Source organism: Capricornis sumatraensis, chromosome 5, assembly GCF_032405125.1.
Source record: "Capricornis sumatraensis isolate serow.1 chromosome 5, serow.2, whole genome shotgun sequence".
NCBI lineage: Eukaryota > Metazoa > Chordata > Mammalia > Artiodactyla > Bovidae > Capricornis > Capricornis sumatraensis.
This window is the reverse complement of record NC_091073.1, coordinates 44451921-44467098: the sequence shown is the minus strand read 5'-3', so window position 1 is coordinate 44467098 and position 15178 is coordinate 44451921. Positions and strand designations below refer to the sequence as shown.

Below are 15178 nucleotides of genomic sequence, written 5' to 3'. Positions count from 1 at the left end.
CATTATGGCTACTCCACTTCTTCTAAGGGATTCTTGCCCACAGTAGTAGATATAATGATCATCTGATAAATTCACCCATTCCAGTCCATTTTAGTTAGCTGATTCCTAAAATGCCAATGTTTACTCTTGCCATCTCCTGTTTGACCACTTCCAATTTGCCTTGATTCATGGACCTAACATTCCAGGTTCCTATTCAATATTGCTCTGTACAGCATCAGACTTTACTTCTATCACCAGTCACATCTACAACTGGGTATTGTTTTTGTTTTTGCTCTGTCTTTTCATTCCTTCTGGAGTTATTTCTCCACTGATCTCCAGTAACATATTGGGCACCTACCGATGTGGGGAGTTCATTTTTCAGTGCCCTGTCTTTTTGCCTTTTCATACTGTTCATGATGTTCAAAGGCAAGAATACTGAAGTAGTTTGCCGTTCCCTTCTCCAGTGGACCACATTTTGTCAGAACTCTCCACCATGACCTGTTCTCCTTGGGTGGCCCTGTGCGGCATGGCTCATAGTTTCACTGAGTTAGACAAAGCTGTGGTCCATGTGATCAGATTGGTTAGTTTTCTGTGACTGTGGTTTTAAGTCTGTCTTCCCTCTGAGGGAGAAGGATAAGAGGCTTATAGAAGCTTCCTGATGGGAGAGACTGACTGAGAAAAACTTGGTCTTGTCCTGATGGGTGGGGCCATGCTCAATAAATCTTTAATCCAATTTTCTGTGGTTGAGTGGAGCTATATTCCCTCCCTCTTATTTACCTGGGACCAAACTATGGTGATGGACAGGGAGGCCTGGCGTGTTGTGATTCATGTGGCTGCAAAGAGTCGGACACGACTGAGTGACTGAACTGAACTGAACTGAAACTATGGTGGGGGTGATGAAGATAATGCTGACCTCCTCTAAAGGTCCCATGCACGGATTGCTACACTCAGTGCTCCCAACCTACAGCAGGCCACTGCCAACATGGGTTGGCAGCCTCTGCTGGAGACTCCTGGACACTCAGAGGCAATTCTGGGTCAGTCTTTTGTGGGATCACTGCTCCTTTCTCCTGGGTCCTGTTGTGTACAAGGTTCTGTTTGTGCCCTCCAAGAGTCTATTTCCCCAGTCCTGTGCAAGTCCTGGGAGCTCTATGATGGGGTTAATGGTGACCTTCTCCAAGAGGGTTTATGCCATACCCATCTGCTGCACCCAGAGCCCCTGTGGCAGTCCACTGCTGACCCGTACCTCCACAGGAGACACTCAAACACAGTTCTTTCTCAGTCTCTGTGGGATCTCTGGGTCCTGGTGTGCACAAGGTTTGTTTGAGCCCGCTGAGCATCTCTGGCAGGTATGGGATTTGATTTTAAATGCAATTTTGCCCCTCCTACCATCTTGCTGAGGCTTTTCCTTTGCCCTTGGACATGGGTATCTCCTCAAAGTCACTCCAGCACCACACAGCCGCCACTCCTTGTTAGCTTGTCCTGAAGATCCTCGACAAGCCCCCAAGATGATAGCTTATGTGAGTGGTGTCAGTTTTGTGATCTCCAAAGAAGAAGATTTCGCTTCAAGACCAGGGACCAGGCTTGATCACTCAAAAGCTTTTTTATAGCAGAATTTTATTAAAGTGTGAGAAGGGACAGAAAGCTTCTGACATAGACATCAGAAGGGGGACAGAGTGCCCCTTTATATATATAAATGTGTGTGTGAAGTCACTCAGTCGTGTCCAACTCTTTGTGACCCTGTGGACTGTAGCCCACCAGGCTCCTCCGTCCATGGGATTCTCCAGGCAAGAATACTGGAGTGGGTTGCCGTTTCCTTCTCCAGGGGATCTTCCCAACCCAGGGATTGAACCCAGGTCTCCTGCATTGCAGGCAGCTGCTTTAACCTCTGAGCCACCAGGGAAGCCCTATCATCTACAGTAACCTGGGATTTCTGAAAAAAATTTTTTTAGCTATGTGTATATAACAAGATGTCCTACGCTGCATGTGGTAGTACTCTGGGCATCAATTTGGCTTTACCTGTAGAATCTGAAAGTATACACACTGAATGTGACCTATGCAGTGACCCAGCATTCCCAGTCCTTGGTTTATGTCCAGGAGAAATTCTGGCATATGTGCATGTGAAGACTCCTTATTGCAAGCTCGTTACACATAGTGAAAAATGGGAACTATTTCAAATACCATGTGAAATTTATAGTATAGTTGTGTGGTGGAATACTTTAAAGCAATTTAAATTAATAAATAAGATCTTTAACAACATGTTCTTTTCTTATAGTTAACTTTATAATTTATTTATGTTATTAAATTTATTATTTAAAAAAAACCTCCAAATATTGAATAGCTATGAACTTGAAAGTTGATCAAATTTAACTCCTGTCATTTGTTGACTATTTCTTCATTTTGTACTACAGAAAACTACACTTACATATTTTTAGGGTTCTTGGTGCTGGAGAAATGATACAGTAACTGTCAAAACAAAGCACCAATTATTTTTTATCATCAATGAAACTTTGGTAGGGCTGAGAGATAGAATTTTATATTGCTTTGTTGCAGGGACACTGATACTTAAAGATAAAAATCTATCAGCAGAATATTAAGAAATGAAGACATCAAGATTGAGCATTTTTCCTTGTTCTTCTCAAAATTTCTTGCAAGAGTAACTTATTTTCCCTGTTGGTGGTTTCTCTCTTACCCCTTGAAGTAAAAATTCCACACTACATTATGCTGTCAGAGGACATAGACATTGCAAGTTGGTAACCTTTTGTCAGACATCTTTAGCCTCATCTTTTTCTTTAGCATTTGACATTATAGTCTTCCTCTTCTTTAAATAATCCTCTCCTTTGAAATATTGTATCTTGTGTTATTTCAGCACTCTTCCTACTCATCTGCAGTGTTGTTCTTCTCTTCCATGTCAGTTGCTTGCCCCCTCATGCATGGCCTCTGTGACAGGTCCTTTTCACCTTTTCATGTTCCCTTTCACGTTATGTCTTAGCAACACTGAGAAGCTTCTAGTTTGAAGAAACAGCATTATGTTATCATCTTTGTGTTGCTGCTCAGTGTGTGCCCTTCTAGCACATATTTTCTCCCTTCTTCCTATGATTAGTGTCTACTCATTTTTTGACCCTTTGCTGAGCTGTTCCAGTCTCCAGAGAGGCTTCCTTAATTTACTAAAGGAGATATAGTTTTTACTTTGTTTGGATCTTCATTTTAGATTTTTTATAACTTTTAAAAAGTATATTTTGAGAGTTATATTCTGCCAATTCTGTTTCTCTATGTACAGTGGATAGCTTGAGTGCTTATAGTGACTGCTTCTTACCCACTTTAAAGACGTTTCTGTAGCACATACTACATTGAATATGGTATGCGTGCAATAACAATTTGTTGTTGTTAATATTTATTTAAGCAAAAATGATGAGACTAGCAAAGCAGTTTTTTTTTTTTTTTGGTCATGTTCTGTGAGTAAATTTGGGTACTAAAAATTTTCTATTAAGCATATCTGAGAAAAGTCCTTGATTTCCATGTGTAGCTAGTATGAAAGGGTAGAGGTATATAAGAAACTGTGCAGGGCTTAGGAATTTATACTTCTTACAAATAACTCACAATTTTTAGATATGTTCTTATCATGATGAAACCTGTGTTTGATTATAACATATATAAATATGCATTAAAGTCTGTATTCTATTACTATATAAAATTCAGGTATTTTGAATTATGTACCATGCCTATATCTCATTAATTGGAGATATTATTTGTAGTACATGTCAGATATTAAATATACTTCTGGTATTTAGAAAGGTGAGAATAATAAGTTATTGCCACTGGTTTTACTATTTTATGTTGAATTTTATAAGAGTAATTTGAATAGATAATTCTCAGAGATCTTTAATGTACTATAAGTTGTTGTATCTATCTTTGTCTTAAAAAGAAAAAAGACCTTTTATTTAAATTATCATAATTAATCAAATCTAAGATACTGGCTGTCTTACTGTGGGTTATTCTGAAAATAGAGCCTAGGATCTTTAGGTTGAGCCCAGGAACTGCTACAGTAGCTGCAGCTGAAATTACAGTGGGTCCAAAGCTGTGGGGTCACACATTTTAAGTGTCTAGTCAAAGCTATGGTTTTACCAGTAGTCACATATGGATGTGAGAGGTGGACTATAAAGAAAGCTGAGTGCCAAAGAATTGATGCTTTTGAAATGGGGTGTTGGAGAAGACTCTTGAGAGTCTCTTGGACTGCAAGGAGATCCAACAAGTCCATCCTAAAGGAAGTCAATCCTTAATATTCATTGGAAGGACTGATGCTGAAGCTGAAACTCCAGTACTTTGGCCACCTGATGTGAAGAGCTGACTCATTGCAAAAGACACTGATGCTGCGAAAGATTGAAGATGGGAGGAGAAGGGGATTTCAGAGGATAAGATAGTTGGATGGCATCGCTGACTCAATGTACATGAGTTTGAGTAGGCTCCAGGAGTTGGTGATGGACAGGGAAGCCTGGCATGCTGCAGTCCATGGGGTCACAAAGAGTTGGACATGACTGAGCGACTGAACTGAACTGAACTGATACCAAAAACATACCATTATTTTCTTTCTTAATAGGAAAGAAAGAAAATGCTATCAATTATACTATGGTATAATGCTTTCTTATCTTAGACATTTTATTTTATACTTCTTTAAAATGATCTTTTAGATTTTATACATAGATTTTTAAAGTCCCCTTTACATATATGTGTGTGTATGTGTGTGTGCAAAATAAATTAATGTATTTGTAAAACTTAATGTTCAAAGTCTGACAATTATGAATAATATCTTGACTCAGAGTTGTCAATATTTTTGTTTTATACATAGATTATAATGTGTGGCATTAAGAGTTTTGGTGGTATAGCAAATCTTAAAAATGTGTTCCTCTTCTGTCTCTTGGACTTTCAAGTCCCAATATCCTTTCTGCTTTTTTTTTTTTAACTTTTTATTTTGTATTGGAGTATAGCTAATAACAATGTTGTGATAACTTCAGGTGGAAAGCAAAGGGATTTGCCATACATGTACATGTAATCCGTTCTGCCCCGAACTCTCCTCCCATCCAGGCTGCCACATTAACAGTGAGCAGAATTCCCCGTGCTATACACTAGGACCCTGTTGGTTGTCCATTTTAAATATAGCTGTGTGTACTTGTCGATCCCAAACTCCTGAACTATCTCATGCTCCCATCTTTTCCCCTGGCAACCATAAGTTCATTCTCTAAGTCTGTGAGTCTGTTTCTGTTTTGTAAATACATTTGTTTGTATCATTTTTTGATTCTGCCTGTAAGTGATAGCACGTGATATTTCTCTGTCTTACTTAAATTATTCAGTATGACAATCTCTAGGTCCATCATGTTGTTACAAATGAGATCATTTCATTCCTTTCAATGGCTGTATAGCATCCCATTGTATATATGTACCGTATCCTCTTTATCTATTCCTCTGTTGATGGACATTTAGATTGCTTCCATGTCTTAGTTATTGTAAGCTGTGCTGCAGTGAACATGAGGGTGCATGTATCCTTTTGTGCCATGTTTTTCTCCAGGTATATGCCCAGGAGTGTGATTGCAGGGTCATGTGGTAGTTCAGTAAATATGGAACACTTCACAAATTGGTGTGTCACCCTTGCACAGGGGCCATGCTAATCTTCTCTTTGCTGTTTTGATTCACATGGGCAGACAATGACAATTCTGTCACAACTGCTTCCTGACTGGAGTCATTTTAGGACCCATCCTGATTTCAGAGATTTTTAAATGTGAGAAGAAAATCTTCACCTTAGATTAGATGAAACATGGCATTTAGACTGTATAAAGTAATCATTGAAAACATTCATTAATTGGTTAACATATCTATTGCTCTCTCCATTTCTGCAGTGTATTTTATATGTTAGTGTATACATTTATTATTAAGATAAATACTGATCGAAGATTATTTAAATCAAACAATGGCAGAGGGAGTGTTCTAGGCTATTTTGATTAAATTAAAAAATATTATTGTGTAGTTTTAAAGTTGAATAAAGTAAAACTTCACTTCTTTCTTTAGCAAAGTAATTTTTGTACATTGTTCCAAATGGTGATTAAACTATTAAAATTGATAAATATTAGCATTATAACATTTTATGGTTTTGATCTTTAGTTCCTAGGTTTGTTCATGTTTCATAAGCCTAGAAGTTAATTTACTGAATATTATTCCTCTCATATACTAAATTTTAAAACAGTGTAATGTATCACAACAATGCCAGAGGGAGTGTTCTAGGCTGTTTTGATTAAACTTTAAAAATATTATTGTGTAGTTTTAAAGTTGAATAAAGTAAAATTTCACGTCTTTCTTTAGCAAAGTAATTTTTTGTACATTATTCCAAATGGTGATTAAACTAGTAAAATTGATAAGTATTAGCATTATAACATTTTATGGTTTTGATCTTTAGTTCCTAGGTTTGTTCATATTTCATAAGTCTAGAAGTCTTTATGAAACAGGGGAAAAAGGAAAAACAGATGCCATTTATTAAAACTGTATGTCTAATGTTGAGTCCTTAGGAAGAAAATGAAGGGTAGGTTACATGGAATGGAGACAGAGCTAAAATACATTAAGGATTGAGAAGTTGGTAATCTGTGCTGGAAGAATCTTGTTGCTGTTACATTCTTGGAATAATGTTTATAGTTCATATTTTTACATGCAGCCATATTTATGAAATTGAGTTGCCAGGGTTATAAATTTGATATATCATTATTTTAAACAATATGCCATCCTGATATGTCAAATATTTCTTTATAGATTTGATAAAAACACTATATCCAAAAGATGGAAGAAAAAGAAAACTTTGAAATATGATCATAAATATGTTACACGAATATTTTAAGACTTTGAAAGTTGTTTTCAAATTTGTGCTCACATTTTGATGCTTAATTTTGGTAAGTTTTATAAAACGCATACGAAGGGCATTTAAGCTGTCCTCAGCAGATAGTCTTGAATATTTTCATTAAAACAATTCCTTCCATGTGGGACTAAACCCACATTTAACAATACTGAAGAGATCAATAGAAGCTGTTCTCATTTTTCTTTAGTTATATTATTTTTAAATTTTTACTTAAATAGGGTTGGGTTTTTATACATTTTGCTTAGCTTTGAAGAGAAGAGTAAATTGCCTCTTAAAGATATGTGAAGACAAACTTTACAGAACATCACAGAGGATCAGTAAGGAACATTGCTCTTACTTAAGCTTACAGTTGTCTCTATTATAAACCATTGGAACTAACAAGCATTTCTTGTATTGTTTATGCATAAAAAGGTGATTTTAAACTAAATTTGTGTCATAATTATGTAATTACCCTTTCCAGTGATCAAATATCAATTTAATTTTCAAATTAAAATTTGAGCGAAATTTTAAGCCACACAGTTTATAAGTGTATTTGTTATATCTATTCAAGCTTTCATATATATCATATATACACATATATATCAGTTATAAAGGCAGCATTCTAAGTTGCTTCAGTTGTGTCCGACTCTTTGTGGCCCTATGGCTTGTAGCCCACCAGACTCTTCCGTTCATGGTATTCTCCAAGGAAGAATGCTAGAGTAGGTTGCCATGCCCTCCTCCAGGGGATCTTCCCCACCCAGGGGTCCAAACTACATGCCTTATGTCTCCTGCAATGGCAGCAGTTTCTTTACTTCTGTCACCACTGGGGAGGCCAATAAATTACATATACTGACATATAATTGTATATATTTATATATGTGTATATATGTGTGTGTTAAGCTTCCCTGGTGGTTCAATGGTAAAGAGTCTTCCTGCAATGTGGGAGACCTGGGTTCTATCCCTGGGTTGGGAAGATCCCCTGGAGGAGGGCATGGCAACCCACTCCAGTATTCTTGCTTAGAGAATCCCCATGGACAGAGGAGCCTGGTGGGCTGCAGTTCATGGGATCATAAAGAGTCAGATACAACTGAGCAACTAAACACAGCACAGCACATGTGTGCGTGTGTGTGTGTGTGTGTGTGTGTGTGTGTGTGTATATAATTGATGTATATATTCCAATAGGGTTAACATGGAGTTAGTTGATGATAGAGTATACAAAATAGGACAGAATATTTTGCTTTGGTCTTTAAACTTCTTGTATCAATTTATGCCTTAAGCCACTTAACTCACTTGATCAGTGTATGTAGCAAGTGAAAACACAACAAAAATTTTATATCTTGCTTCATTCCTTAATCTGGTTACCCATTTCAAGCCACTATTTACCACATAGAGGCAGAACCAAACCTCAGTGGAAGCCTCAGGGATATGGGAAGGAACAATGGACGGAGAGTCAGAAGAACTGCAGGTATGTGCTTCAGTGTTATCTTTTATCACTCAGGTAACTTTGGGAGTGACACATCTCAGCAGACCTCAGTCACATGAATTTTGAAATGAGAACAGTGGACTAGTGATCTCGTCTATTACTTAATTATGAAATATGATTCATAACCCAATGTAGATCTTTCATTACTAAAAAAATCAAAGGTGCATCCCAGAAAATGAATATTATCTTAATTTTAATTATTGAAGTCCATATTTGTACTTCATTTTCAAACATAATCTACTCAATTCTCCAAATTTCTATTACTATAAATTATATGCCTTTTATGAAATTAACATTGGGAACAAATGACACCATTATAATAAAGAAAATCTAAATGTCAGTTTTAAAGAAAAAAATTTGGAAAAATACAAATAAAAATGACCTGTAATGAAAATATCAAAAGACAACCACTCAAAAATAATATTCTGATGATACAATCACAAATGATGCCAGTAGAAATGAGGGGGTGTCTAAAGATCAGCATAGCTGCATTTTGAAAGAAAAAATGGAATCCAGAGATGAGTAAAAGCTTGGAAAATTATGTATTTAGTAAACAAATGAGGAAAAGACTATAAAATATTTGGGCATATTTGAAGGGCTTTTCCAGACTTGATTTGGTGAATGTAAAACTCCACTGGTGGACTAGATTAATAGATAACGAAGAGGAAATAGAAAAACTTTTACAATGCCACTCTTGCTATTACTCCTACTAACTTTCTTTAAGTTGTTGGGTAAATCAAATTTATTTTTTTCTCAAATGTTTAATATATTCTGTTCTCTCTACATATGTGGTTTTCCCTCTCTTTTTTGGATAATTTTACTCTTCCTTCAAGACTCTGTGACGTCTTCCTGTTATAATCTTTACACATCCAATTTAGTTTATAACATAATTTATTTGCATTTTAATTTTGAATAGTATTTGTTTAACCAACAAGACAGAAAAAAATATCTATTTGGGAATAGGAGGCATATTTGGGATAACTCAGTGTCAGCCATCCAGCACTATACCAGGCACATAAGGAAAAAATAAAGAATATTTGAAAAAATTAAGCAAATGTAGAGAATATGTATGGCTACTATACTAGAGATTGCATACTGTCTCCCTATAATCCATGTATCCCCTCATCCTTTAGTATAGATTACTTTCCATATTTCTGACCATTTACCTGGAGAAGGAAATGGCAACCCACTCCAGTACTCTTGCCTGGAAAATTCCGTGGGCTACAATCCATGGGGTCGCAAAGAGTCAGACACGACTGAGGGACTTTGCTTTCACTTTCAACTGCCAAGCTAGACATTTCCAGACTCCCTTATAACTAGGTTTGTCCACATAACTGAGTTCTGGCAATGATATGTGAGCAGAAAAGTTATAACTTCAGAGTTGAGCCCTTAAATGAAAGGACAAGTCCTCCCCTTGCTGTGATTTATATACGGTGGGAGCTGGTACAACCCTCCTGGAACAGAACACGAAAGCTGTATTTTGAGAATGATAGGACAGAAAGTGAAGGCGCTAGATAATGTTGTGGGATTAAATATTAGGCATGATCCATTTACCTCAGATTTAGCCATGAGAAAAAAAATTAAATTTTCTTAAGCTATGGTATTATTTGCATTTTTGTTATAGTACTTAAAACCTGTATTTTAACTAATACAACTTTCGACAATGTCATCTAAAATGGATTCCAGGGATGTTTCAATTACTTAATGATAATCAAGCACTGGTACTTGAGAACCAAAGCCAGACTTTTCTTTATCATTCACTGAAGAATAATTAGTGATTTTGTCAGATGGGGGGAAAAAAGCAAACTTAAACAAGAAGTGGATTGAAATTAAACCTTCGTTCCTTTTTAACTTTCTTCTCTCATTTCTTTTATGGTGGGCAACATTTCAATTATGGTTTCAACCTTTGTTATAAAGAGCAATTTTAAACAAACAAATGGAATATGAGCAATAGAATTGTTAAGGGAAAACATGGCAATAGGGAAAAAGCTTTCTAAAACTTAAGGTAGAATGCATTTCAAAGGAAGTGTATTAGTCTTAGAAAATATTGAGACTAGTTCAAAAGCTTCTTGGGGTCTGGCTGTTTTTTTTTTTTTTAATTTTAATCTACCTAAGCAATCTAGATATGGAGACCAGCTGCAAATATATTTAATTTGTTGATACCCAAAGATGAAGTCTGAGGTAAGTGTAAGGCAAAATGAATGAGAGGTTAGAATCTTCTTGGTAGAGAAATCATATCTTACATGTGGTTAAAGAGAAACTAAACAAAAGAATACAGGATTTGAAATAAACTCAGACTTAAAATACAAATGAAAATATATTACAACAATATCAAAGTATCACCTTTAAGTCATGACTATAATGCAGTTATAGTAGGTAACATCACAAAGTAAAAATGTCCTAGTGTAATTAATGACCTAAATTAGTATTCTTACATATGCATATCTACTTGAGACTATAATAATTTGGCAGATATTACACTGGTATCTAATATGATTTCACCAATCGGTCTAGTGATTACACATATGACTATAGAAAAAGGGATGATTTGCAAAGAAGTAAACAAAGCACTGAACAAACTGGAAAATTTAAAACAAGTTATGTACATCAAGGAGCATTTTTTTTTTCCTTTCATTTTTCACAGCTAACCCTAAATGGTGAGAGTTTTGGCATAGGAGGATTTGAGTTCCTATGACTGATTCTTATGGTGATTTTGGTCAAGTCCTTTTAATATATGCTTTATATTTCAAAATGTGGTACAATATAATTGTTTCAGAAATAACATGAAAAATTAATAAATATTTTAGCATCAGCAAACAGTATAATCATTTTGAAGTGAAGTCCCTCAGTCATGTCTGACTCTTTGTGACCCCATAGACTGCAGCCACCAGGCTCCTCTGTCCATGGGATTTTCCAGGCAAGAGTACTGGAGTGGGTTGCCATTTCCTTCTCCAGGATATCTTCCTGACCCAGGGATTGAACCCAGGTCTCCTGCATTGTAGCCAGATGCTTCTACCGTCTGAGCCATCTCTATATTTTTATGTTAGGACCACAGCCTTGTCTCACTCAATAAAACTATGAGATATACCATGTAGAGCCACCCAAGACGAATGGGTCATGATAGAGAATTCAGACAAAAAGTGGTCCACTGGAGAAGGGAATGGCAAACCACTTCAGTATTCTTGCCTTGAGAACCCCATGAACAGCATGAAAAGGCAAAAAAGATAGGACACTGAAAGATGAGCTCCCAAGGTCGGCAGGTGCCCATATGCTACAGGAGAAGACTGGAGCTATAGCTCCAGAAAGAATGAAGAGAGGGAGCCAAAGTGAAAACAGCACCCAGTTGTGGATGTGACTGGTGATGGAAGTAAAGTCCAATGCTGTAAACAGCAATATTGCATAGGGACCTGAAATGTTAGGTCCATGAATCAAAGTAAATTGAAAGTCATCAAACATGAGATGGCAAAAGTAACCATTGACATTTTAGGAATCAGTGAACTAAAATGTACTGGAATGGGTGAATTTAATTCAGATGACCACTGTATCTACTACTGTGGGCAAGATTCCCTTAGAAGAAATGGAGTAGCCCTCATAGTCAACTAAAGAGTCTGAAATGCAGTACTTGGGTGCCATCTCAAAAATGACAAAATGATCTCTGTTTGTTTCCAAGGCAAGCCATTCAATATCACAGTAATCAAGTCTATGCCCCAACCACTAATGCTGAAGAAGCTGAAGTTGAATGGTTCTATGAAGACCTATAAGACCTTCTAGAACTAACACCCATAAAAGATGTCCTTTTCATTATAGCGGACTGTGATACAAAAGTAGGAAGTGAAGAGATACCTGGAGTAACATGCAAATGTGGCGTTGGAGTACAAATGAAGCAGGACAAAGGCTAACAGAGTTTTGTCAAGAGAACACACTGGTCATAGCAAACACCCTCTTCCAACAATATAAGAGATGACTCTACACAGGGACATCACCAGATGGTTAATACTAAAATCAGATTGATATATTCTTTGCAGTCAAAGATGGAGAATCTGTATACAAGACAGAGAACTGACTGTGGCTCAGATCATGAACTCCTTATTGCAAAATTCAGACTTAAACAGAGAAAGTAGGGAAACCACTAGACCATTCAGGTATGACCTAAATCAAATACCTTATGACTATACAGTGGAAGTGACAAATAGATTCAATGGTTTAGATCTCATAGGCAGAGGGCCTAAAGAATGATGGGCAGACATTCATGACACTGTAAAGGAGACAGTGATCAAAACAATCCCCAAGAAGAAGAAATGCAAAAAGGCAAAATGGATGTCTGAGGAGGTCTTACAAATAACTGAGAAAAGAAGAGAAGCAAAAGACAAAGGACATAAGGAAAGATATGTCCATCTGAATGCAGAGTTCCAAAGAACAGCAAGGAGAGATAAGAAAGCCTTCCTCAGTGATCAATGCAAAGAAATAGAGGAAAACAATAGAATGGGAAAGACTAGAGATGTCTTCAAGAAAATTAGAGATACCAAGGGAACATTTCATGCAAAGATGGGCTCGATAAAGAACAGAAACGGTATGGACCTAACAGAAGTAGAAGATATTAAGAAGAAGTGGCAAGAATACACAGAACTATACAAAAAAGATCTTCATGATCCAGATAATCACAATGGTGTGATCACTCACCTAGAGCCAGACATCCTGGAATATGAAGTCAAGTGGGCCTTAGAAACCATCACTACAAACAAAGCTAGTGGAGGTGATGGAATTCCAGTTGAGCTATTTCAAATCTGAAAAGATGATGCTGTGAAAGTGCTGCACTCAATATGCCAGGAAATATGGAAAACTCAACAATGGCCACATGACTGGAAAAGGTCAGTTTTCATTCCAATCCCCAAAAAAGGCAATGCCAAAGAATGTTCAAACTACTGCACAAATGCACTCATCTCACACGCTAGCAAAATAATGCTCAAAATTCTCAAAATAGGCTTCAACTGTTCATGAAGTTGAAATTTGAAATTGAAATTCCAGATGTTCAAGTTGGATTTAGAAAAGGCAGGGGAATGAGAGATCAAATTGATAACAACTGATTAATCATAGAATAAGAAAGATAATTCAAGAAAAACATCTACTTCTGCTTCATTGACTATGCTGAAACTTTGACTGTATGTATCACAACAAGCTGTGGGAAATTCTTCAAGAGATGGGAATACCAGACCACCTGACCTGCTTCCTGAGAAATCTGTATGCAGGTCAAGAAGCAACAGTTAGAACTGACGTGGAACAATGGACTGGTTTCAAATTGGGAAAGGAGAACATCAAGGTTGTATATTATCAACCTACTTATTTAAGTTATATGCAGAGTGCATCATGCAAAATGCCAATCTGGATGAAGCACAAGCTGGAATCAAGATTGCCAGGAGAAATATCAATAACCTCAGATATGCAGATGACACCACTGTTATGACAGAAAGCAGAGGAACTGAAGAACCTCTTGATGACAGTGAAAGAGGAGAGTGAAAAAGCCCACTTAAAACTAATCATTCAAAAAATTAAGATCATGGCAAGTAGATGGGAAAACAATGGCACAATGACAGTGTTTATTTTCTTGGGCTCTAAAACCACTGCAGATGGTGGCTGCAACCATGAAATTAAAAGACACTTGTTCCTTTTAAGAAAAGCTATGGCAAACTTAGACAGCATATAAAAAAGCAGAGACACTACTTTGCCAACAAAAGTCTATCTAGTCAAAGTGATGGTTTTTCCAGTAGTCATGTATGGATGTGAAAGTTGGACCATAAGGAAAGCTGAATGCTGAAGAATTGATGCTTTTTAACTGTGGCATTGAAGAAGACCCTTGAGAGTCCCTCAGACAGCAAGGGGGTCAAACCAGTCAATCCTGAAGGAAATCAGTCCTGAATATTCATTGGAAGGACTGATACTGAAGCTGAAGCTCCAATACTTTGGCCACCTGATGCGAAGAATGGACTCATTAGAAAAGTCCCTAATTCTGGAAGGATTGAAAGCAGGAGAAGAAGGGGACGAAAGAGGATGAGATGGTTGGATGGCATCGATGGACATGAGTTTGAGCAAGTTCCAGGAGTTGGTCATGGACAGGGAGTACTGATATGCTGCTTTCCATGAGGCTGCAGAATCGGAAATGACTGAGCAACGAATGGAACTGAACTGAATAGAACCCTTCAAAGATCTAGTTGTTAAAATGGCCTCTTTGGGACTTTAATAAAGATATTTTTATTTTTTTAATTCTGAAGCATATATGCTAAGATTCTTTAGTTCCACTGAAACAAGTATAACTGAGGTACCTAAATATATGCTGTAACTAGATGTTACTGTAATAACTGCAGTAAATGTAAAGAGATGTTTAAATGCCGGAATTCCTGGAAATACACTTCTCACTGGAGCAAACTGTTTTTCTACTAGCTAAAGTGATTATGGTGTGTGGTCAGTCACTGAAACTGAAAACTGAAAGTGAAGTCACTCAGTCGTGTCCGACTCTTTGTGATCCCATGGGCTGTAGCCTACCAGGCTCCTCAGTCCATGGGATTTTCCAGGCAAGAGTACTGGAGTGGGTTGCCATTTCCTTCTCCAGGGGATCTTCCCAACCCAGGGATTGAACCCGGGTCTCCTGCATTGCAGGCAGACGGTTTACTGTCTGAGCCACCAGGGAAGCCAGTCACTCAGTAGTGTTTAGCAAATAGAGAACTCAGATTTGAAATTCTGGTAAACAATTGAAAATTTAAAAATATTTGTGTCCATATATATGTGTTAGTATACTGTATTGGTGTTTTTCTTTCTGGCTTACTTCACTCTGTATAATAGGCTGCAGTTTC

General features: G+C 37.0%; 1 non-coding gene across 1 annotated transcript; it reads right to left on the bottom strand.

Moving 5' to 3' along the window:
• Positions 1-5582: 5582 nt before the first annotated feature.
• On the bottom strand, positions 5583-5686 carry LOC138080524 (U6 spliceosomal RNA). Its single transcript, XR_011144983.1, has one exon. It is a non-coding gene; the product is annotated as a U6 spliceosomal RNA (small nuclear RNA).
• Positions 5687-15178: the final 9492 nt, after the last annotated feature.